Source organism: Canis lupus, chromosome 2, assembly GCF_011100685.1.
Source record: "Canis lupus familiaris isolate Mischka breed German Shepherd chromosome 2, alternate assembly UU_Cfam_GSD_1.0, whole genome shotgun sequence".
Classification (NCBI taxonomy): domain Eukaryota; kingdom Metazoa; phylum Chordata; class Mammalia; order Carnivora; family Canidae; genus Canis; species Canis lupus.
In genome coordinates this window covers 38,817,975-38,843,417 of record NC_049223.1, presented here as the reverse complement: position 1 = coordinate 38,843,417, position 25,443 = coordinate 38,817,975, and the positions used below count along the sequence as shown (strand labels likewise).

At 38.0% G+C, this 25,443-nt stretch overlaps 1 long non-coding RNA gene across 3 annotated transcripts in view; it reads right to left on the bottom strand.

Moving 5' to 3' along the window:
- Positions 1 to 24,725, bottom strand: part of LOC111092072 — a 144,637-nt gene extending 119,912 nt beyond the window's left edge. For all 3 annotated transcript variants that reach the window (XR_005355493.1, XR_005355492.1, XR_005355491.1), the window contains exons 1-2: positions 24,588 to 24,725; positions 13,621 to 13,718 (exon numbers count right to left, since the gene is read on the bottom strand). This is a non-coding gene — a long non-coding RNA (uncharacterized LOC111092072). The remainder of the gene's footprint in view (positions 1 to 13,620; positions 13,719 to 24,587) is intronic.
- Positions 24,726 to 25,443: the final 718 nt, after the last annotated feature.

The window sequence follows — 25,443 nt, the reverse complement described above, 5'->3', positions numbered from 1 at the left end:
ACTCACCTTTCCCAGCAATCATTTATTTCCCACATTTTTACTCCTTGGGAGTGAGATATACACCTGGCAGTTCCATGAGGCACACCATTGATGGACAATGAGAGAGTATATATTTGAAATCAGTAGCTAGAATGGTAGAGGGGTCATGGAAATATTCACGTAGACAAAAGAAAACCTCTTAGTGGGAGTAATGCAGTGGATATTAAGTATCAAGTAGACAACTGGACTATACTCTTTAGTTGTTCTTTCAAGCCCAGTAATTCTATGATTTGTAAATTATTTTAAAGTTTTGTTTTTAGAGGGAAGAGGGAAAATAATTCTGGTAAAAAGCTTATTAAGGAAGAGATTAAATATTTGGTCAAAGATGAATGTTGCAATGTCTGTCTTTCCAGTTTACATGGAAGGGTTTATGCATGTGCGGATGCCACATCCCTGAGAAGTGATGAGATGACATTCATTCATTCATTCATTCAACATATATTTCCTCTGGTGGGAACACAGCAAAGGACAAGAAAACAAGATACTTCCCCTCAACAATCTTCTATACAAATGGACATAAACACAAAATATATGAATAATAGATAAATAAGAAATAAGTAATGAGAAATGATGTACAATGGTAGTAGGGGAGGGAGTGTGGCTTCCTTGGAGTAATCAGAGAAACCTTACCAGTGAGGGCAGCCCTTCAGATGAGAATTGAATGACAAGAAAGGGAAGATGTGCAAAGATCTGAAGGAAGAGAATGAAAGCTGGAGTGCACCCCTAGACAGAAGACCTAGGGCAAAAATGAGACTGGCACATTGGAAGGGGAAAATGAATGCCAGCATAACGGTTCAGTTTGAAGAAGCAAAGAGTGGTACGTGGTAAGGCTGCAAAGATGGGTAAAACTAGATCAAGCAGATTGCAGCTGTGGTGGGGAGACTGAATTTCATCCTAATGAAATGGGCAGAGATGGAGGTTTTCAGGAAACAAGTCACCTCCTTAGATTTTGGTTTTGCTCCCATATCCTTATTGTCAAACCTTTCAGACCTGTCTACCCTGGGCTCACTGCAGTTCCTTCTGACTTTCCTCACACACATTTTTCCTCCATTCCTAGCTCTGCTGGTGCTACCATATGAGTATCTTTTTAAAATATTGGCTTAAAGAAAACTATTTTTAGAAGCTGGAAACACTGTGTAAAACTCATGGTTTAAAAGTAACAACAAAAAGCTATTTAACTGATGTGTCAATTTCTACATTAAAAAAACCCACTACCCTCTTTTGTGTACTTGTAAAGAAATCATGCTTTCTCCCTTAAGATCTTTTATACGGAAGGTAAATCTCATACGAAGTAAGATAAGTCAACTCTATCCTACATTACTATAAAATGGAGTTTTACTCAGCTGTAAAAAAGGATGAGATCTTGCCATTTTTGACAATGTATATGGACCTAGAGGATAGTATGTTAAGTGAAATAAACAGAGAAAGACCTAGAAAGATCATATAGTTTCACGTATATATAGAACCTAAAAAAATAAAACAAGTGAATAAACAAACAAAAAACAGAAATAGACTTATAAATACAGAGGAAATAACTGATGGTTGCTAGAGAGGAAGGAGATGGGGGATGGGCAAACTGGATGAAGGGAAGAGGGAGACACAGGCTTCAGTTAGAGGATGAATAAGCTCCTAAGCTCTGGGGTTGAAAGGCACAACAGAGAGAACCTAGTCAGTTACTGTCACATCATTGGTGACAGATGATAGCTACACTTGTGAGCACAGCATAGTGTTAAAACTTGTCAAAACATTATATTGTACACCTGACACTAATATTACATTGTGTGTCAACTATACTGAAAAAAGAAGAAGAAGAAGAAGAAGAAGAAGAAGAAGAAGAAGAAGAAGGAGGAGGAGGAGGAGGAGGAGGAGGAGGAGGAGGAGGAGGAGAAATCCAATCCCTCCGGTATTTCTGAGTATTTCCAGGGAGTGCTTCCATGTCCTGGTTGGTTTTCTGAATTCTTGCCCTGGACTATTGCTTCTAGTGCCTCCCTTCACTTTTGGATATTCTATCTCTACCTTCCTGGGTCCCTTAAACTCTCTTCCTTTAGTCTTGCCTTTAAAACGGTGACATAGGCCCTTCCTTCATTCCCAAGACAGTGCTAACAAGAGGCTAAAAACAAGTAGGAACGAATAATAACCTTTCCTTAAAACGTAAAGATATTATGAAGTCATATCAATTCAGACAAAGACAGTGTGATGAGAACTGGCTGTCACGGCTCGCTGAACTCCCCACCTTTCCTCTGTGACAGGGAGCTCCTTCTTGGCTCTTGTTCTCGATGGGCCCAGACCGTGGTTATACTGATGGAAGCCTTCTTCTATTTCTGCCATTTTGTCTCTTCTCCAAGCATCGACCTGATGTTTGCTTCTTGGCCTGCTAAGGGAATCTGCAATGCTTTTTCAAGCTTCCTTGTTGCCGGCTGAATTATGTGCTTTCAAAATTCACGTGCTGAAGTCCTGACACCCAGGGCCTTAGAATGTAACTGGATTTGGATATATGGCAAGAGGTGGTTAAGTTCAATGAGGTGGTAAGGGTGGGCTCTAATCCAACACGACTGGTGTCCTTCTAAGAAGATGAAACACACACAGAGGGAGAACACCATGTAAATACGAAGAGCGCCCTGTACAAGCAAGCTGTGGGGAGGCATCTCAAAAAAGAACCAACCCTGTATACACCTAGGTGTTGGACTTCGAGCCTCCAGAATGTGAGAAAATAGCTGTTTTTAAGTCACCCAATCTATGGTACTTGTTACAGCAGCCTTAGCAGATGTAGACAACCCTCCAGCCCCCTTCCCATACTTCTGCCAATGGCTTTCAGAGCTGTACTCACCCTCAATAAGGCATTCACTGAAGTTAATAAACCACTCACCACCACAGTCTGCAGGGTTTGTATTACATTATTTCTATTCATGACAAATTAACAAATATCAAATAGATATTTGAATGGCAAGCGGTATGACCAAGAGGACTCTCTAAGTGATCCCTTGCAGGAAAAGGAAGATTCTTCCCTAGAGACTTGTTCACATCTCCCAGAATAATTTTGGCAGTCTAGGAGCGGCCAGATTACCTTGCGTTTTAGTCATCACTGCCTCAGAAGTATTAATGTTTGGCCTCAGAGTATTCCACTGATTTTTGTTACAAACCCAGACTTCAGTTATGCTCTTCTTAAGCTCTAAAAGCACCCATTTACAAATATTGACGCTCTTGGTGTGACCATCAGCCCAGAGCTTTTCACACCTCACTGTCAGTGTCCTCCAAGACTGCCAAAGTCAGCCCAAACAAACTTGTGGACATGCAGGGTCCCAGAGCAAGCACAGAGATGTGTGGCTGTGTTCTCTGCTAATCAGCACACACAGCTAGTGGAGCAGCCCTTCACATCTTAGCCATCCGGCTGGGCTGGTCTAAGTTCCACATCTTTTTTAAAACCTTACATAAATATTTCCGTGCCAAGTTTTATGCTAAGAATGGGGGATATTTCATCCTATTTGGTTCTCGTCACAACCCTAAGATGTAGGAGTTACCACATTTTACAGATGGGGAAATGGATGTTCAAAAGATTTATATGGCTTACTCAAAGGTAGAGCTGGATTCATGTGCCACTGAAGTTCCAACTTTCTTTCTATAAGGCTTACCTATGGCCTTTCCAGAATTTTCAACCTTCACTCATCACATGTCTCTCTAAGCTCCTGTATTAAATGTTGCTATAAACACTCAGCATGTAATTGTGACTCACTTTGAATTGCCCTCAGTTTACTTAATGTGGGCTTGTCCGGTGCCCCCAGTTGTATTATAACTCTTCTGTGATAGAAAGAGCTCTAAGCTGTATCATGTTTACGCCTGTACAGAGTCTTGCCTTTACTGGAAACTTACTGTTTCTGACTTCCTAGGAGCTCAGGGAAATCTTTTTAAATTCTCCCTTGGAATCTTTCACAATAAGAAACACAGTGAAGGGGTCATTTGGTGGAAATCATGCCAGGGACAATAAAATAGAGAGGTAAAGAATTGTGGCTCAATCCTGAGAATTTCCCACTTCCGGTCTTAACTCAGCTCTTGATAGCTTCTTGGTGCTAGATGAATAATTTAAACTTCTCTGAGCCCTGGTTTCCTCATCTATAAAATGAGGGTTGTAAATACCACCTCATTCACCTGCTGTGAGAATTAGAGGTAAGACTAGGCCTGAAGATGTTCATAAACTATAAAGTCTATTCACATGCAAGAGATTATACTGTTCAGCACTGGTAGCTTTATTATGAGTAGTGGCCAGCAAAAATACATCTCACGGTGATCTTATTTTCTCCATGAAAAAAAGAAAGTGGTGGTCTACAAAGTTTTCTCTTGTTTTAACACTCTGTCAATTTCTCTTTATGGTGATGGTGAGAATGTGTGGGATTGGCCGGGGAGGGGAGGCTGTGTGGGCAAGACCTTCCAAAGTGAGAAATGATGCCTTACATTCAAAGGGCTTATCACTCACATCCCACTTGCCAGCAACAGGATCACATCTCACGTGGGGGCTGTCTGTGTCTTCAGGGAAGAGGTGGTGTGGTTCTATGACTCATGTTGTCACCACTGCAGATGGAGAAATGCCACTCTCCAAGAGTTTACGGCTCTAATGACTCTCTCCTGCATCACGTATGTCTATGTCAATTCACAACTGTATGCTGATGCCTTTGGACACTTGTCTCAACCAGGAAAAAAAATAAAATCTGAAGATAAGTGTTTTCGCACTTTCCTTTCTTTCAAAGTGCAATTTTTTTTTTCAAGATACCTTCGCTATATCTTAAAACACAGATTCTTCAGTATTTCTCTCTTTAGACAAAGAAAGAAGGAATAAGGACATGTTTAACAGAGGTGGAAATGGAACAAACATAGTTCCAAACTGAGTGCTAAAATCCAGTTTTATTTAATGTCTCACAGAAGCTCTGAGAGTGCTAAAAGGGTCTGGAGATTTCCCCCAGTGGCATTAGGTATAAACATGAAGGTGTTTATGATTCTGTGTTCCTTGACCTTGTTGCAACTTCAAGACTTGAATAAATTGAAGCAAAGTAGGCCATGTGATCACAGAGGCTTGGCTTCTTGGTGACAGTTTTAAAGAAATAATTTTTACTCCTGAAGTGCTCAGAAAGTGAAAGTCTCTTTTCTTCAGAGAAAATAGTTCTTAAATACTTTAAAATGCCCAATTTCTCCCCAGATTCCCAGAAATGGAAAGGTCACAAGAGTTGGGATGACTGTGGGGACCATGGCACTTATGTGTACCAGTTATTCTTCTTTGAATTAACTTTCAAACGCAGATGATTTCACAGATTATTCAATTTCTTGCCCACCAAATTGCAGTGGCTCCAGCGTAACTATGGAAAATAGTTTAACATTATTTGGTCTCGGGATCCCTGGTGGCGCAGCGGTTTGGCGCCTGCCTTTGGCCCGGGGCGCGATCCTGGAGACCCGGGATCGAATCCCACATCGGGCTCCCTGCATGGAGCCTGCTTCTCCCTCTGCCTGTGTCTCTGCCTCTCTCTCTCTCTCTCTCTCTCTGTGACTATCATAAATAAATAAAAATTTAAAAAAATAGCCTTAAAAAAAAAAAACATTACTTGGTCTGGATTCCAAGATCCTCCATAATTTGTCTCTAAATCTCTCTGATTATATCCATTTCTCTTATCTTCTAGGTATCCTATATTTTGGCCATAAAAGTCACTCATTATTTTCTTGACCTATTCAGGCAATTTCACACCTCTTTACCTTTTATCTCTAATGTTTCCCCAGCTCGGAACAACCTTCTAGGTATTGAAACTTTTTTCATTCTTTAGTTCCCAGTGAAATGCAACTTTTTTCCAAGGCATTGCTCTTGAATTCCCAAATGGAATATTGTCTTCGTATTTAATATGTAGTAGTTCATTTTTTATATCATTATTTCATTCTGACTTGCTTAGAAGTTATGAAGCATCTATCTCCCCACTCCCTTTTTTGAAAACAAGTATTTTAATGAAGCAGGTCGGGTTCATTCCTTGACTCATTCATCCACTGAACAAAAAATGAATTGATCTATATTAATAAATTAGTGTCTCTGCGTCTCACTTAATTCCTACCCAAACATGTATTTGCAGTTTTTGCCTTCTTTTTTTTGATCATAAGCTATGTAAGGACAAAAATCATATGTTATTCAACTTTGAACTCCACAGTTTCTTTTCAATGGTGGGTACTTTGTAAACATGTAGTGAATGGATGGATTGATAGATAGATGGTTAGATGAATTAGGCAATAACAAGCCAATGGAGTAAATTATGAATTCAGAATATTAACTTAAGATAATTACTTTGCTTAGAACCATTGCAGTATGTGTACTGAATATCGTTACTTTTGTTCTTATTTTTGTGTGCTTCGTAATCCTCCATTTGGGGAAACTCTAACCCATTCTACAGTAACCTGGTTGGTCTATGAGGCTCAAATGGGCTTATTCATTCCTAAACTTTGGCACATTATTAGGTCTACAGAACATTTCATGTATTCCAGTGCAGAAACAGAAACAAGAACAATTAGACTTCTTCCAAGGCAATGTGCAAGGTTAGTGGAGGAGATACTCTGTTCCAGGAGACTGTGAGTATTAAGCTGATATGAACTAGAGCTACTACAGCCTTTGTTCCACCATCAGAGGAAGAACTTATATAAGAATAAACCTTTTCTTATATAAGAAAAAAATAGAATTGAAGGGTAGAAAGAGAGAAAAAGATTGCAAATATTGTGTTTGAATCATGAGATCTAGCCTAGCCTGTAGCCCACTCCTCAGGATGTGGGTAAATAATTCTCTCATTTATTTGTGCTTTTTTACATTAGTTAATATTCAATTACTGTTGTTTAGAAGCAAATGAACCCTAATTAACACAGGGAAATCTAGGGAAAATGCGCCAATATTCTCACTTTTAAAAATAAACACTTGCATCTCTTAGGACAATCACCACCATCAATCGGAAATTTAGCCAGATGTTAGGATATGAAAGAAACAATCCCTAAAAAATTAAGGCATATAAAAATCTGTACTTCTGCGTCTTCCTGTTAACTCCTGCCAGTCTTTTTTTCTTTTTCTTATTTTCCCCCTAGTTTTACTGAGATATAATCGACAAACAAGAATGTATTAAAGCATACAACATAATGATTTGATATATGTATATATTACAAAATAATTGCTGGTTTAGTTAGCATCTATTACCTCACATAGTTGTAATTTTTATTTAATTGAAAAGTCCTATAAGTCCTAGTTAATGAAATCTCTTATTCCCAAATACATCCTCTATTTTCCTCTCTATGGCGACTCCTCTGACTTAAGCTACTATCTTCTTGAGAGACTCTTGTCTTCTCATTTCTTCATTTTATTGTCTGCTCAGGACCAGGATGATTTCTTTGGGACATTGTGTGCATCATGTCAATCCTTTCCTTGACACATACATCATCTCTCATTACTCTTAGGAAGAAAGTCCTAATTGTTCTGCTTAATTTACAGACCCTACCTTTCTGTCCATCTTTTCTTTCAACTGCCCATTAGCCCTCTTTCCTTTAGCCACAATGACATTAAAAAAATCCTTCAGCGAGCCATACTTTTTTTTTTTTTTTCATTTTAGAACTTTACATATTTTGTGCTCTTTGCCTGGAATGCCCTTCTGTTACTTAGTCTCTAAAATAGTTTCTACTCCTTTGTAGAGGGTTGAATAATATCCTTCCAAAATTCATGTCCACCTGGAAGCTCAAAATAAGGCCTTATTTGTAAAGAGAGTCTTTGCAGAGGTAAATCCAGATAAAGATTGAAGTGATATTATATCGGATTAGGATGGACAAGAAATCCAAAGAGAATGTCCCTGTAAGAGACAGACAAGGACACACAGAGACACAGAGAAGAAGGCAATGTGAAGATGGAGGCAGAGACTGGAGTGATGCATTTACAAGTTAAAGAACACCGAGGATTACCTATAACAACCACAAGCCGGGAGAGAGGCATGGGGCAGCTGGTCTAACAGAGACTCCAGAAGAAACATATACTGTGAACACTTTGATTCTGATTTCCAGCCTCCTGAAATGTTAGATTATATTTCTCTTGTTTTATAGTACCCAGTTTGTGGGATTTGTAACAACTCTAGGAGACGAATACAACTATCTTTGAGTATAACTGTGCAAAGTACCTTCTTTGTGAAGCCCTCCCCTAATACCAATAGTCTGAATCAACTATTCTTTCAATGTGTTGCCCTAGAACACTCTATTTTTTCCCTACTTCATTATATTTAAATTTCCTGTTTGCTTCTCTTCCAGTAGTCTATACTACATAGCTTTTCACAGTTGTGACCTATTACCATGACCAGCAGGTAACAGGTCTCAATAAGCATGCTCTGATGGATTTACTGCATCCTATTCAACTCTGTCCTTTTAGTACCTAGTGAAGTAGCTTACATAACAAATGCTCAGTAAATGTTGTTTACCCAGTGATGGCATTCATCTGTGGGTTTGTGCTATTCATCGTGCTGCAGCCTGGTGACTGTGGTGCTCACTGATCCCTGTCCCCACTGAATAGTGTTGGGCTTGCCCAGAGGGGGTTCCATTTGTAGAGTCCTTCATAGCTCCACAATCCTTTTTCATGCATAACTGAAGGTAATTGTCAAAAAACCCTCGGAAACAGGTGTTCCTATCTCCAATTTGAGGAGAGGGGGTGCAAATCTTATGACTAGACAATCACAATAGAATTAAGTAGTTCTGATTCCATATTCATCATTCCCACCATTGAATTTTAAGACTATTAACACTGGGACAAAAACATTCTGATTCTTCAATTATCCTTCCATTTAAAGAAAATGCTTTTAGTTATTTCTGTGATAGGTAAAGAGAAAGCTGTTGGGAGAACTTAAGCAAGATGACTCATAGTGTGGGGCAGTGGGAGTTTAAGCATATAAATCCAGGAGAATCTCAAATGACAGTGGAAGATAGGCATGGTTCTCCTATGAGCATTTAGTAGTCTCTGATCATTTCCAAATGTGTACTACCTCATGAAAAACAGACTATGGAGTCAGAAAATCAGTAGATGATGTGAAAACCAAGTGGAAACAGAGATGAAAGAAAGATTAGGGAGTGTATACTTTGCTCTGAATAAAACAAGGAGAAATGAGCCTGTGTATTACAGTGAATCGGGAGTCTACAAAAGCAATGAAGTTGGCTAATGCTGACAGCAAGGGCAACTGGGAGTGAAAAGCAAGAACCCTAGGAATGGAGAGTCAGTCAAAAATAGCAAAATGTTTTGTCTTTAAAAATCCACACCTGATGGGATCCCTGGGTGGCACAGCGGTGTAGCGCCTGCCTTTGGCTCAGGGCGCGATCCTGGAGACCCGGGATCGAATCCCACATCGGGTTCCTGGTGCATGGAGCATGGAGCCTGCTTCTCCCTGCCTGTGTCTCTGCCTCTCTCTCTCTCTCTCTCTCTCTCTCTCTCTCTGTGACTATCGTAAGTAAATAAAAATTAAAAAAAAAAAAACTTTAAAAAAAATCCACACCTGAGGGGTACCTGGAAGGTTATCAGGCTTGGGAGTTCCAGATTTCTCCTGAGATAAATAAATAATAATTGCTGTCTTTGTGTGTTTGGAATATACTTAAAAAATAATATGTATCTCCATAGTGTATCTGCTGAGAGAAGAAAAAAAACTCCTATTTTTTTTAATTAATAAGACTGAAACACAGAATGGGTTGAAATACTATATATTCTCTGGCAATGGAAAAATACGGCAGTGTGTATATTAAGTAGGTTCAAACAGGAGGAACAAAGGAGTCTCCACACATTTCTACTCCAGGTGGTACACTGTGTGGTTAAATGCACAGGCTTTGGGGTTCCACTGCCTTGGTGCTGGTCTTGGGTATATTACTAACTCATCTATATAATTTTGGACAAGTTATTTTATTTCTCCATGTCTCAGTAGCTTCATCTATAAAATGGGAAAATGAATAATTCATTGGGTTGTAGAAGTAAAAGGAATTATGGGGTAAATGATATAGAGTATTGCACAGCACATAATAAACATTCAGTAGAAGCCCTTATTCTTGATGTTTATTTTATGTGGATTCAGCAGTAAAAATATAAAAGGTGAGAGAGGAATATATAGTCAAATACTCAGACTATAGGGACAGACAGGCCTTGCTCCTTCCTGGCTATGTGCTATTAAGTAATAATTTAATTTCTCTAAGCCTCATTTTCTTTTTTGATAAGATAAGATGATAACAGTACCTTTCTCATAAGGCTGTTGTGCCATATCACTTACTTGATTACCTAGCACACACTACAAGGTCGACACCTGGCAGCTGTGTGCATTACAGACTAGGAATTCTTATGTCCTGGCTGTGAGAACTGATTGCTTCAGCAAAATATAACATGCAAAGCAGTAAACTTTTTCCTTCCACGGGCCACTAAAAGTTGATTTAATTCTGCCCTCTAAAAAAACCCCAAAGAACCAACCAACCTACCAAGAAAAAATAAACATGCTGAGAGATGAAAGAAGATACTGAATTTTTAATTGTAGGGTAAGGCATGTTTCTGGTGCGTAAGTCTGTGTGTGTATGTGTCTATGTGTGTGTGTTTTCCCTAGAGGTACCAAAGTGATAGCAGATGTTCCTTTATTAGACTTTATTTAGGGATGGAACAAAAATTGAGGTTGTATAGACCTCCATTATAAACTTTTAGGGTACTGTCTTTTACCAAGAGACCTCTTGATCTCCTTCAAAGGCAGCTGAATGGCTATAGCCATGTGTTAGGGTAGTCGTTGGAAGCCTATAAATTTTGAAAAACTTTTATAGTAAAGTACAGGGTAGAAAATGACTAGAATGTTTTGCAATTTATCTTTCAGTTGGATCTGAATACACAAATTCTGTATGAGACTGTGTAATGAAGCATCAGGGTCTGAAAGTTGAGGTCCTACTGTGAAGGCCAGAAGAGAAGTTTCTCAATTCTCCATCCACAAGCCACGGTTATAGGGAATATCCTCGAGATCTCACCCGTCTCCTTATGCCAACATACCTAGCATTCTCAGTCCCCCTGATAACCACAGGAATTATGGCCCCTACCGTGTGGTAGGGTTTATGTAGAACTCATATATACTGTATTTCTTTCCATTGCCATAAGAACCTATGAGGTAGATATCATTTTTGACATTTACAGGTGAGGTAAGTGAGGCACAGGGAGAGGAAATCATTTACCTCGAATCTCACCAACAAGGATAGTTGCAGAGCAAGGATTTGAACTCGGTTTGTTGAACTTAAAAGCTCTAGTCTTACTGTCAATATTAACTTGTAGCCTTCTGCTATTTCCCCCTGGACCAGAAACAATGAAATAAAATTGAAACAAAGAAATGAACACTGAGTATTCTTTTTAGGTTTCAAAGCCTCAGTAAATACAGATGACAGAAAACAACACACAGGCCACCTTCATTTCCCCGCTCTGGCACTTTTCTACTGAGTCTACATCCCCATCTCCATCTTCATAGCGATATAGCCTCAGAATTCTTTTCCTCAGACTTCTTTTCATGGAGATTCATGAAATTGTGATCAGTTAGAGTTAGTAAACAGGATTATACTGTTAGCAACCTCAGGTCTATTTCAACTGGCTCATTTTATACAGGAGGACATTCATGTCCTGAGGAGACTTACTTTCCCGAGATTACAGCAGGACAGAGGCAAATATAGTATGGGAACTGGATTCTAGACTTCCAGCACATGCGATTCCACAAACCCCCACCACTTATCCTGACTAATTTGGCTCCAGGGAGACCCCGGCTGTGACTGGGCAGCCTGTGGAAGTCATCAGCAAGATGCCACTAATACCAAATACCCTGTCTACATTTCTGTGGACAAACCTCCACCTCTTGCCATGGACAGGATACACACTATTTTCAACTAGTGTTCTTATGTGGTTCTGAGCTTCTCACTCACCTGGCATTGAAATCAGGCTCATGTTTCAGACAAAATACATAGGCTACTTCATGTGCTTTGATCCATCCTAATTATAAATTGCTTGTTAAAAAGAAAGCACATTAGACTGTGGCTACTTGCAACATCTAAGAAGGCATCAAAACGTTTACTCTGGGGAAGCAGCAACTATAATAGTCACAACAGGCTAACTGCTGTAACAAGCAAGCAAACAAAACAAACAATTCCCAAACCAATGGTTTCATACAACAAAAATTAGGTTTTCATTGTCTGAAGCAGGTTGGTGGAATGCAAAGGACTGATGATGGAGGCAGGTTAAACTTTATGCAATCATTCAGGGCCCCATGTAACTGTACTTAGCAGGTAGACCAGAAAAAAGAAAGAACTTAGTGATTCTTATGGGAGATTTTTATGGGCCAGGCCTCAAAATGATAAGCATTTCCTCTGCTTCCACTGTCCAGAACTCAATCCTAGGACCAAAATTAACTGCAAGGCAAGATGGGAAATGTGGTGTCTAGCTAGGTGCCCAGGAGGTAAAACTGCCGGTGAACAATTTGCCACTGTGTGCAACAGCCATCAGACTCCCTCCTTCACAATTCATATGCATAGGGACACACAAAGACAAATGGCCTGAATGAGGAGACATGGGACACTTAGCCATAATATTAATAAAGAAAGCAAATGACAAATCAGCTTAATCTGTCTTTCTCATTGGAACGTAAGTTACTGAACACTGGAAGCCAGGGAGGGGAAATATGTATCAATTTCAAATGTGAATTGCCTTTTATCCATCAATCTCCTTTTCAAGTTACTTATCTGAAGTAAGTGGAAAATGCACAAGAATATATGTAAAAGGATATTTATTACAACATGATTGGAATAGGGAAACAGTAGATTGAAATACATATCAATAAAGAATTGATTAGGTAAATTATGGTGATAGCACTCTGTTGCCTTTAAATATAATAAAATGTTTCCTCATGCACTAACATTTCTCTAATAACCAGTTGCAAAATCAGGATATAGTGAGTTCTGTACATTCATCAGTGTCGCTGTGGGCCACGAGCACCACGCACAGGCAGTATGGTGGAGCTGAACAGAAGGGCAGCCCCAGCAATACCTCCATTGCCACCTGTGTTTACAGTGCAAGCTCTGTAATTCCTCCCATCTCTATCCAGTAGATGATGGCACTGCACTAACCTGGGCAACAAATACAGTCACATCTCCTTTGTTTTACCCAATTCACAGCTGAAGTTGCCACACACCTTAACTGCAGAAAATTCATAATCTCCTTTAAAAGCGTCTTGAGTCTCTCTAAATTATCCAAGAAAATTGGGAGCACATGTGACCCAGATGTCAGGGTGTATGGGGAAGTGACAGGTGGGCTTGGCTTCCACTCCTCTGCGGAGGTCACCGCAGTCCACCACCTCTTGGTAGAGTGACTAAAAATCAGTGGCATGCAGTCTGAGAGATGGTGCTCGTCTCTCTTGTGGGGTCCTGCACAGAGCAGTCCCGTGAAAACCTGGGACGGTACTCTTTTCTCACAGGGAATCTCCCTTTGGCAACGAACAGCTCTTCTGCAAATTCTCAAAAGAAAATCCTATAGATTTGTATTAATGGTCCTTTATTAGAGACATTACTCACCACTTTTGGGGAAGTGTTCCCTCAATGATTTCCACACATGTTATCCTCCTCAGGAAGGCTCTTCAAGGGATTTCAAATGGTTCTCACATACACCCTTTCTGGAAGTGAGGAAGAAAGAAATTCCATCAATGATGAGTGATTACAGCATCACTCACAGTAGAAAATCAGTGGGCATAATTCTCATAGATCTAAAATGTGTTTATATGCACTTATATAAAATATTTTTCTTTAAATATCATAGCTGTGTATTATGCATATAAATTTTTATGTATGACCTGCAACCTACAAAATATATTTTTTGAGAAATATTTAGCAAGATAGTTCCCAAAGTGTATCAGTTGTCCATAATAGTGATATTGTTTTGCTCATTTTAAATTATTTATTAATATATGTTATTTATAAACAAAATTATGTATTTTACATATATGTATTTTTACTTTAAAATTGCCCCTTCCTTGTATTTCCAATATGCTATATATTGTCTTCATTTAGCAAGGTGCGTGGGTGTAATTTCATGTGTAAGGATTCATAGCTGAGTAAATCCACGTTTAAATATGTTTTAGGTCTCTCAGGTGCAAAATGTTAGGACATAAATTATTAAGAGCTGTATGTCTAGCACTTAAAGTTGAAACAAACAGGCTCTGAGCAGCTCTGGGTGAAATGTAGTTGGTTACTTTATTCTCTAAGCAATCATAATTATGTGGCTCCATCTCTTTCTCAGCAATATGATTACATTTGCTCATCATTCCACAAACAGTGTGCTGATCCTAACAGCTGGAAACCTGTACATGATGTCTCTGTAAGCACATAGTTCCAGAGAAATGGAATGCAGGTGGATGGTTGGGTTCGGAATTTTGGGGGATAAAAATCTATTATTCTATTATTGTTTTCCTGTTTTCCATATAACATAGCAATGGTTATACACTAAAGGCCCTCAGTTGTGTATGTGCCAAACTGAAGTGGCTTGAAATAATTTAATAACTATTAATTAATCTGCTTATTTCAAGGTTGGCACTATCTCATTGTTTTCTCTCTCTCCAAGTAAATTTTCAAAATATCTCAAATAAAGAAAATTAAGTGCTTGTTTCATGTACCTTTAGCAACATACACAAGAAAGCTTCTTGTTGGCTCTAGGTTAAAGGAAACAATAAAAAGTCAACCCTTTCTTAGCAAGCAGTCCACTGTAAGGATAAGAGAAGGAGAACACTATTTGGGGTCAGGCTTCAGTGAGGTAGAAGGATGTGCAGATGACTGTGTAAATAGCTTCTACTTGATGACTTAACCCACAGGGGGAGAGTTACCTTCGAAACACATGATTGTGTTATCAGAGCCCACCAGAAGCAGTGTGACTGAGGTAAGACTCAGATTTCAAACTTTTTGTTTGAACATGATAGAGGATTCCTGGGTAACCTGGCTTCTGAATGAAGATTTAGGGTAGGCCTCCCCTGGAGTCCAGGCTAAGGGAAGCAGAGCTGATCTTCAGAGTCCCCTCAACTCATTTCCCAGAGTTTCAGTCCAGCTCAATGTGGGCAGTGACAAACTTTCCCCTCTGACCATCCCCTGGCCGTTTGCTGCTGTTGACTCCACTGACTAAGGTTTTTAAAAACAAAAAACAAAAACAAGCTTTATTTCCTAATACAAAATTATTTTCATTGTCAAAAATTAGGAAATAGTATAATTGAAAGAATGAAAATAAGAAGCACCCATATTCTCACCAAATACACACACAGGCACACACACATACACACCCAGAGGGAGAAGAGGACAGAGGGAGAGAGAAACACACAAATACTGCTTGAGATCAGGAACCCTGTGTAGATCACTACTTTGGATAAATTCCTTCTCCTCTCATGGGAAAAATTTCCACATTTTTAAATTAAGGGAAGTACTACATGGCCTTTTCTAACCGATAGTTTAAAGTTACATTACTCAAAGGTTTTAAAATCTCTAAAGATTTCAATACGTATTTCTAAAAACAAAAAATAAAAAAATAAAAAAAATAAAACAAAACCTTGGAAAAACCACTACAGTAGTGTTTTAAAGCTAAAATTTGCGGTCAAGTCAATTCTTCTTACAGAGCCAGAAGGATATTAATAAATTCAATTTTTTAAAAAGTACATGTAGGATAAGGGACATACAAAACAGATTTTTGACACGGCTTTATCATTTTCTTATTTCTGTGCATGTGGTATGATCAAAAGTATCTCCTTTGCCTTTTTCTGCTTCTGATTGAGGATGTTAGTGTTACCTGATGTGATTTTACCAGTTGTGTTGTCTCTATTCTTACTTTCTGAATTCTATGGAACAAATTCTGCATCTCAATGAGGACAATTCAAGAAAAGCCACATCCCTCTCTCTGATTTCTCTCTAGAGAAACATCTATAGTTTCAAATTCAAACAGAAGAGATAGTACAGATACCTTGACAGCACTGCCTGTGTATGTCCTTTTAACGATGACTAGAAGTAGATGAAAGTCAATGTCAAAATGGTAGGCTCAGATAGAGATAAGAAATGGTTCTGCACAGTGGAGAGGTCACTCCAACATAATGGAAAGACCTGGATTTAACTGTGGGGTCTATGAATTCCTTCCTAAGTGATCTTGGGCTAGTCCTTTAACCCTCTTGTTCTGGATTTCATTCTCTATGAAAAAGGAAATATAGTATTTCCTTCAAAGTGCAGATAAAATAACAAATGAAAATAAAAACATTATCAAAATGTGTGGCTTTAAGTTAAATCAGGAATTATTACTAGAGGAAAAGTGATATGAAATTAATGGTTGATGTGTGCATCTTAAAAATACAATAAAAAGTAGGAAAATTGAAAGAATCAACAGAAGAAAGGAAAACTTAAGGATGATCGCAAAGCTGATAAAATAGAAAGCTGACAAAACATAGATGATGAAAAGTTAAAGTTGATTATTTAACTAGACTAATAAGGTTGATAAACCTTTAGCCAGACAGATGAAACAGAAAGAAAATGCAAATTAACCATATCAGTAATAAATGAGGGGATGACATTTAGATCTTCCAGTTATTAAAAGATTAACAAGGGAATATAACAAACAACTTTATGATAATAAATGTGTCAATGTGCATGAATACACAAAGCCATGTAACTCACAAACTGGCAATAATGACATGAGCAGAATTAGAAAATATGGATAATTCTAAAAATGGTTTTAAAAACCACATTAATCATAATGAAAATGCTTACTATTGAATTGTCATGGAATCCTTGTTGAAAATTGATTGGCTGTATGTGTACTGGTTTCTTCTGGACTCTCAGTTATATTCCATTGATTTATATGTCTGTCCTTGTGTCAGTACCATGTTTGATTGCTGTTGCTTTGTGTTAAGTCTTGAAACCTAGAAGTATGAGTCCTGCTTTATTCTTTTTTCAAATTGTTCTGGCTATTTGGAATCTCTTGTAATTTCACATGAATTTTTTCCTTTTTTTAATATAAATTTTTAAATCAGTTTTTATATTTCTGTAAAAATGGCTATTGGAATTTTTATAGGGACTGCCTTAATCTGTAGATCATTTTGGTAGTATTGACATCACTAAAACATCCTACCTACGAATATGGGTATGTTTTTCCATTTATTTAGGTCTTGAGTTTCTTTCATCTGTGTTTATGTGTGCATGCAGAATATTTCATATGTATGAGAAGAAAGAATATTCTGCTATCTAACCTCTCACAGTCTATTCAGAGTTAATATTATATCATTTCATATATAATGTATAACTTTGGCATCCATAGTTTCCTTTATCCCTCTCACCAGTAAAAGTTTTGCTCTACTTGTCCTGTCTAGTATGCTGACATATGTTGAAAATTCCACAAGACAATATGATAGTATTTACTTTAAATTATTATATGTATTTTAAAATATTTAAGAGTAAAAACTATCTTTTCTCCTTTTCACTTCTATATTTACTATTCCTGTTTTTTATATGTTTGTAAAAATCCAAGTTTCCCCTTTTATCTTTTTCCTTGAGCTTGAAGAACTTACTTTACTGCTTCTTACAGAGTAGTCTGTTGACAACACTTCTCTTAATATCTCTTCATCTGAGAGTATCTATCTTTTGCCTTCCTTCCTGGAGTGTTTTTGTTGGACACAGAATTCTGTACTGATAGTTCTTTTATTTAAGGACTTAAAAATGTCTTCCATTATCTTCTGGTTTCCGTATTTCTGTTCATCAAAGACATCATTAAATTCAATGAATAGGCAAGCTACATACTGAGAGAAAATATTCTCTCAGTATGTTTATTTCTGAAAATGGACTTCTATCCAGGTTATACAGAGAACTTTAACAACTTGATAATATAAATACAGTTCAACTAACTCAACAAAATTTGGTGACAAGTCTTGAATATACTCTTTACAAAGAAATATTACAAATAACAAATAAGCTCATGAAAAGGGCTCAAGATCATTAGTCATCAATTAACTGCAAATTAAAATCACAACGAGATACCACTTTACACACAGCAGAATTGCTAAGACAAAATCTTGTATACGTTGACAAATGTATAGAACGTAGAAACTCTTATACTTTGCTGGCAGAAATAGAAAGTAGTATATCTACTTTGGAAAATGGTCAGTCTCTTTTAAAGTTAAATATGCATCTTATCAGTAATCCTTTAATTTCACTGATATGTATTTACCTGAGATAAATAAAAACACTTGACCCCATATAAACTGGAATAAGAGTCTTGATAGTCACTTTCTTTTAAAAGCTACAAATTAGAAATAAGCCAAATGTTCACCAGCAAGAATACAAATTATTGTATGTTGAGCAAATAGAAAATTACTCAGCTGCTGATACACAGAATAACTATATTCTCAAAAATATAATGCTAAGCACTCTTTTGCTCTAATAAAAAGCTGTACATAGTTTATAACTCTCTTTTAAAGAGTTCAAAATTAGGACACCTCTAGGGAGAAACTAAGGAAAGGGGGAAACCTCCATATTGATGTGAATTACATGTTTGTATTTGCCATGATTCACTGTATATTTTGGATTTGCACCTGTTAATTCAGTTAGATGACACTTGATTTTTAAAAAGAGTGAAGGTATGGAAAAAAAGTGATCAGAAACTATACTTAAAATATGACATTTCAAAAGCTGATGAGCTTTAATTGAGCAATATCTGAGGCTAACATCAAAGAAGACATACTCTGTAAATAAGCCTCTTACTCGGAAATCCAAAATATCTACCTGAAGTAGTTACTCCAGATAAGTCATAAGGAGCTTGGTTCTTTGAGTCATGACATGCTCAAGTTCCCCTGACAAACTCTAGTCTAAGGAGACCTCATTCTATTCACAGCAGGACCACAATACCAGCTGGCAGACAGCTTCTAGTTTTGGTCTTGCAGGTTCAGAAAAAAATAGAGAAAACACAAGAGAAAGCACTTAGTTTCCCCCCAGGCTGTAAATATTTTCATTTGGTGCTCAGTAAGTACAAGAATATAGCTACAGAAGAAATGTACCCAATTTCTCTAAGAAGGAAAATCTAAAAGCAATAGAACTGTTTGCCATTTTAAGTTTACTTTTAATTCAGGGTCCAAATTGGTTGATATCTATCTATCTATCTATCCATCTATCTATCTATCTACTTACCTATCTAATACATGTGTACATATTACATATAAGTATTACAATCCTACATGTTCAAAGAGAATGAGGGATGAAGTGGGTTAATACAATAGAAATACATAGGCTCCTATACACATTATCTCAATTAATAGCCCTCCATTTTCTCTCCTGCCCTATTTTCCAGTTAGTTGCATCACACTATTTCTTATCTATTTCAATATGCCATCTTCCCTAGCCACAGCAGGAAAATGGACCTCATGAAGGTTACCAATGACATTTACTTAGCTATATTCAGTGGATACTTTTCCATCTCCAGTGATAACAATCTCTTTATTAAGCTACCTTGGTGTTTCACAATATTCCTCCTCCTTTTTCTAACTCCTTTGTGGGTTCATCTGCCTCTAATCTAACTTTAAATTTTGGCAGTGCTCAAGCCTTGGTTCTACACTACGTGCCCTCCTCATTCTATAATCTCTTCATGAGAAACATCCATCATTTATACCTTGATGCCACTCAAGGTTCTAATTTCCTTCTGGATCTTTTTTTTTTCCCCCCCTAAAGGTCAGACCTCTGTGTCTATCTTCCTTCTCAAATTTCAGTTTGGCTGTCTCACAAATGCCTCATTCTCATCACACTGATGACTGACCTCATAATGTTTGTGCTGGCAATCCCTCAGTTTACACCTCCTTTTCTCAATGTCACATCTTCCTTTTTTTTTTTTTTTTTTTTTTTTTTTTTTTTTTTTTTTTTTTTTTTTTTTTTTTTTTTTTAATTTTTATTTATTTATGATAGTCACACCACAGAGAGAGAGAGAGAGGCAGAGACACAGGCAGAGGGAGAAGCAGGCTCCATGCACCGGGAGCCCGACGTGGGATTCGATCCCGGATCTCCAGGATCGCGCCCTGGGCCAAAGGCAGGCACCGAACCGCTGCGCCACCCAGGGATCCCTCAATGTCACATCTTCCTAAGTTATCCAAGACACTTCTCTCTCACTCCACCATCCACAGATTTCATAAATCCCTGGGGTATCATTGCTTCCCAGACTGTTGTGGGTTATCTTCTAATTGTCACCAATCTGTTCACTCTACAAAGCAACAAGAATGATCTTTAAAAGCTAATCAGATCTTGTCATTACCAATGCCTGAACTGTTTCCCCTCTCTTTGTCCCCTAATCTCATTTTCAAGTTAATTTCTTACTAATTTGTACTTTAAAATCCTTCAAGACTTAAATAAAATGTAAAAAAAAAAATCTTTTCCTGACCACCCTTCTTATAATCACCTTTAGAAGACCCCACCCTTTCTTCATACCTCTTACTTTTGACAATTGTCTTGGAATAATTAATTTTGAAACCTCTTGGATTAGAATGCCAGTTTAATGAAGAAAATAAACTCTTCTGTTTACTTTTCTGTTCTATTTTTAGCTTTTAGTCCAGTACTTTACACTTAGCATGTACCAGTAAATGTTTATTAAGTTACTTTGCTGCTCCCTCCAATTAATACCTTCCTTTATTATCTGCTCTAGTTTTCTTCACTTAGCCAACCCTTGTAATCTTTTAAGGCTCATCTCAAACATCACTATTTCAGAAAGCCTTCCCTATTGTCCCTAGCCACCTCATCTCTATACTCCTATGGCTCATTATAATTTCTATTTTATAAATGTTATCATACTACCATGTAATTTTCGTTTTTCATTAGTACTTATGTTCCTAACCTGTGAAATCCTTAAGGAGAAGACCTATGTCTTTCATGTATATACACTCAGGGATTGGCCATGGTAAGACTCAAATACTGTTTATTCAACGAATAAATAAGTTAGTGAGTAAACTGGGTGTCATGCTTCACTTTGGAGACAAAGAAATCTACACTCAAGGAGGTGAGATGATTTTCAGAATATCTCATGTTAGAATTCAACATCTTTTCATTACCTCATTCTTCTTCTTGGCCCTAGGCAGTGAATTCCTAGGTAATTCCCAAGCTTCCTAGCTCACAGGACCTCCACTGTTCAATATCTTAGATGATCGTAAGCAAGAAAATTACCAGATTCAAGTTTTGTCTACTTTCTTTTACCTTTTCCCACTTTGCGTAGAAATTCTAACACTATTTTGGAGACTAAAAGTGGGATGAAAAAGGAGAAGAGCAAAAATAGTCTTGCATAATTTGCTGATGGAATAGCAACCCCGGCATAATTGAGAACAGCCTGGGTTTTTAACATGCTTCAAATCTCCATGAATCAGGAGGCATTTGCACTTGCATGAGTGAAAATGTCAGGGAATGATTTTGAAAGGCCCTGTTTGAGGGTGAAATGTTTCTGCGTCTGAAATCCATTTTACTGAGCAAACTACAGTAGTCATAAAGGCTAAGAGGTTTTCATTTCCATAATTTTACCAATTTTTTTCAGGAAAAAGTAGAAAAACCCAAGCTTATAAATTGGACCTTCACAGCTCAGCAATAAATGTATTTTCAATAAGAGTTCTGACTGCCCTGACAAAGAAAACTGACATCTCTGTGTGAGGCATCTCATGAAGCTTTGTCCAGTATCTTATCTAGATAATTCCAATACCCTTGGAATTATGTCATGTTGCATACCATTTCTAACTTTGTAGTAAGCTCATTTTGCTTCCTAGGTTCTTGAGAACAGCGAGTTCTTTCCCCACTGAGTTTTATCAACAAACCTTTATTGAACATCTTCCATGTGTGAAGGAATTCTTTAGAAACTAGGGAAGAAGCCATGAATATAGAAATCTTTGCCTTCAGGGGGTCAATATTCTAGTAAAGGAAGACTGACTATAAATTAAGAATTGGTTAAGAAGTAAAAAATATTTAATTTTCATCAGCTGAGGAAAATAAACCAGGAAACTGTGGAAGAAAACCTCTGGCATTGGAGGAAACTGAGTTACATTTTTAAATACAAAGATCAGAAAAGACTTCACTGAGATATCATTTGAGCAAAGATCTGAGGGAAGTGACATAGTGAAAAATACTTCCAAAGAAATACAGAGTATGCACACTGGAGGGCACTTTACAAAATAACTGGGCAGTACTCTCCAAATCTCAAGGTCTTTGGGGTGCCTGGGTGGCTCCGTTTGTTAAGCACATCCTACTTTTGGTTACAGCTCTGGTTATGATCTCAGGATTGTGAGATCAAGCCTCCTCGCCAGCCCCCACCCCTCTGGCTCCACAGTGGGCATGGAACCTAAGATTCTCTTTCCCTCTGCCCCTCCCTCTCAACGGGCATGCATACTCTCTCTTTCAAAAAACAAAACAAAAACACTTCAAGGTCTTGAAAGACACAAAATGACAAAGGAATTGTTACAGACTGGGGGAGACTAAGAGACATGGCAACTAAATGCTGGCTGGAACAGAAAATGGGGACTTAGTGGACAAATGTAAAATTTCAATCAAGTCTGCAGTTCAGTTACAGTACAATACAAACATTAATTTCTTATTATTATATTATTCTTAATATTATTATTTCTTAATGATTATTCTGTAAGAATTATCTTGGTCATGTAAGATATTAATATTAAGGGAAACTGGGTAAAGGAAAAATGGGAGCTCTGTACTTTTCTGTAATTCTTCTCTAAGTCTACAATTATCTCACACTAAGAAGTAAAATCAATTGTACATACCATGCAAAGAGATTTCTGAGAAGGATTAGCTAGCACAAACTTTTCTAGCATGTTAGAAGAGAGTCAAGGACACAGTATGGCTGGATCTGAGTGAGCAATGGAGCAGGCAAGCGGGATGTGTAAAGGGGGCAGGAGCATGTACAACTCTTCAGGATTTTAACTTGTATTCTGAGTTACACGACAGCTGTTGGGACTTTTTGAACACAGAGATGTCATGATCTGACTGAGATTTTAAGAGAATCATCCCGGCGCCTGTGCGGATAAGCTAATGCAAAAAGTTGGGGGACTAATCATGGTAGCTTGGATCAGGGTATAGCAATGGAGATAAATTGATGAATTGAAAGACAACTGATTCTGTTTATTGAACTAAAAGTAGAGCTAACAGTTCTACGTAAAGTTTAAAATGTGTGATTTTTTTTTTCCTTCTCTCTGGCTTGCCATGTTTTTCCATCTTAACTGTATATACTTTATTTTCAACTTCTCCTATAAAATGGAGGAAGGACTTGATGTAGATGAGCATCCTCTAGTTTTCTTGTAATTCTAAGGAAATAGGGCTCCAATAGTCCTAATATACCTTTTTCTCTTATAACGGAGACAATTAATATGAATGATTCATTCACCTTAAGGTATTAAAAACCTCATGGGGCAGCCCAGGTGGCTCAGCGGTTTAGCGCCGCCTTCAGCCCAGGGTGTGATCCTGGAGACCCGGGATCAAGTCCCATGTTGAGCCCCCTGCGTGGAGCCTGCTTCTCCTCTGCCTGTGTCTCTGCCTCTCTCTCTGTGTGCCCTGATGAATAAATAAATAAAATCTTAAAAAAAAAAAGAACTTCATGTGTCCCCCCCTTCCTAGGAAATGTTTAAGAGACTACCAGGAGAAGATAAATATATATTCAAAAGAATGAATAACTAATTTTTGACTGACACATCAGAGGGAGAAAAAGATTTGACAATGAGGCTCTCATGGCACCTCTCCCTCTCCTTCCATTTCACAACATCTCCATGAATTCACTCAGTGTGCACCCATGGGAGGTACTGCTAGCCATTTTTTGTTTTTTCTTTTTTCTTTTTAAGATCAGTAACACCCTTAGGATCCACAACAGATGCTGACTGAGCAAAAAATATGCTCTTCCCCAAGAGCTCCAGCAATGACTACATATGATGGGTAACCAGGGCCTGGTCATTTCTGCTCAAAGTGCAAATCCTCCAAAGGGTCATACTGACCAGGGGGCTCTCCTTTGGGCTGGCTGAGACTCAGTCAGATTGCCTCACAGTCCTAGTTCAATGTTTCTTCTTCTGTTTCCCAAGAATCACATATACATTTTAGTCTGAAAGTTAACACAATGCTCCCCTTTGACCTTTCACAAGCAACACCCCCATAAACCTCTTGCACTCCTACCTTTGTTTCAGTGCCTTCTTCCTGGAAGATCTAATGCAAATACTGGACTTATCCCAAAAGTCAATCTGATCTTCTATCTACCTTATCTGTCTTTTTTTCACTAATCTCATGATCAACATATGCTATAATTTCTGGTGCATACAGATACTCAATAAATGTTTGTTTTATAGCACTCAGAGAACTTGGGTCCCAGTATAGCCTTTCCCCAAGTACTATGTGTGACTCACCATTAGCTGTCTCACCACTATGATAAGGGGGTGGAAGTAGATCTTTTGAGTATCTTTTCAGCTTGAAAATGCCACATCCCTAGGGAAGAACATATCTCTGTACATCCCTATGCTCACCTCTTGAGGAGACCAAGTCTAGCACCTCCAGAAGCATAATCTGGTTTGACAAGAGATTGAATACACTAAGAATCATATTGAGCTGCTCGCCTCCAGGGAAGAAATACAGCAGCAGAGGCACTCCTGGCAGCATCACCATGGTCACTGCTGAGTTGGGTAATGGTAAAACAGAAGTCATAGTGAAGTCATCCAGGGCAGAGGTTGGCAGACTTTCTCTGAAAAGGGTGAATTTGTAAGTATTTTAAGCATTTGGGGCCATATATGGTTTCAGTTACATATTCTTTGTTAATTTTTACAACATTTTCAAAATCTAAAATTCATTCTTTAGCTTGAGGGCCATACAAAAATATATATGGGTTCAATGTGACCACTGGGCCATAGTTTGCCAACTCTTTTTCTAGATGACCATCTTTTATGTCTACAAAACAACAAGGGAAGAAAGAAAGAAAGAAAGAAAGAAAGAAAGAAAGAAAGAAAGAAAGAAAGAAAGAAAGAAAGAAAGAAGAAAGAAAGAGAAAAGGAAAAGAAAAGAAAAGAAAAGAAAAGAAAAGAAAAGAAAAGAAAAGAAAAAAAACGAGAAAAGAAAGGAGGAGAGGAGGGAAGTAGGGTATTGTGTCCTCTATACATTTAAGGCAAACCCATGGCTCCAACTGTGCCGCTCCCTGAGCTCACAGGCCTCAGATCTGTTGGTAGCTTTTGTCCCCAAGATGACCCCATCTTACTGGTTTCCAGACTAGTTCCTTGGGAACTTCTTGGAAGTGCCATAGTGGTTCATTATGGAGGAATCAGGTAAGAACTAAACCAGTCTCCTAACCCATAGCATCCAGAGGGCTGCTCTACATAGTCACTACAGTGG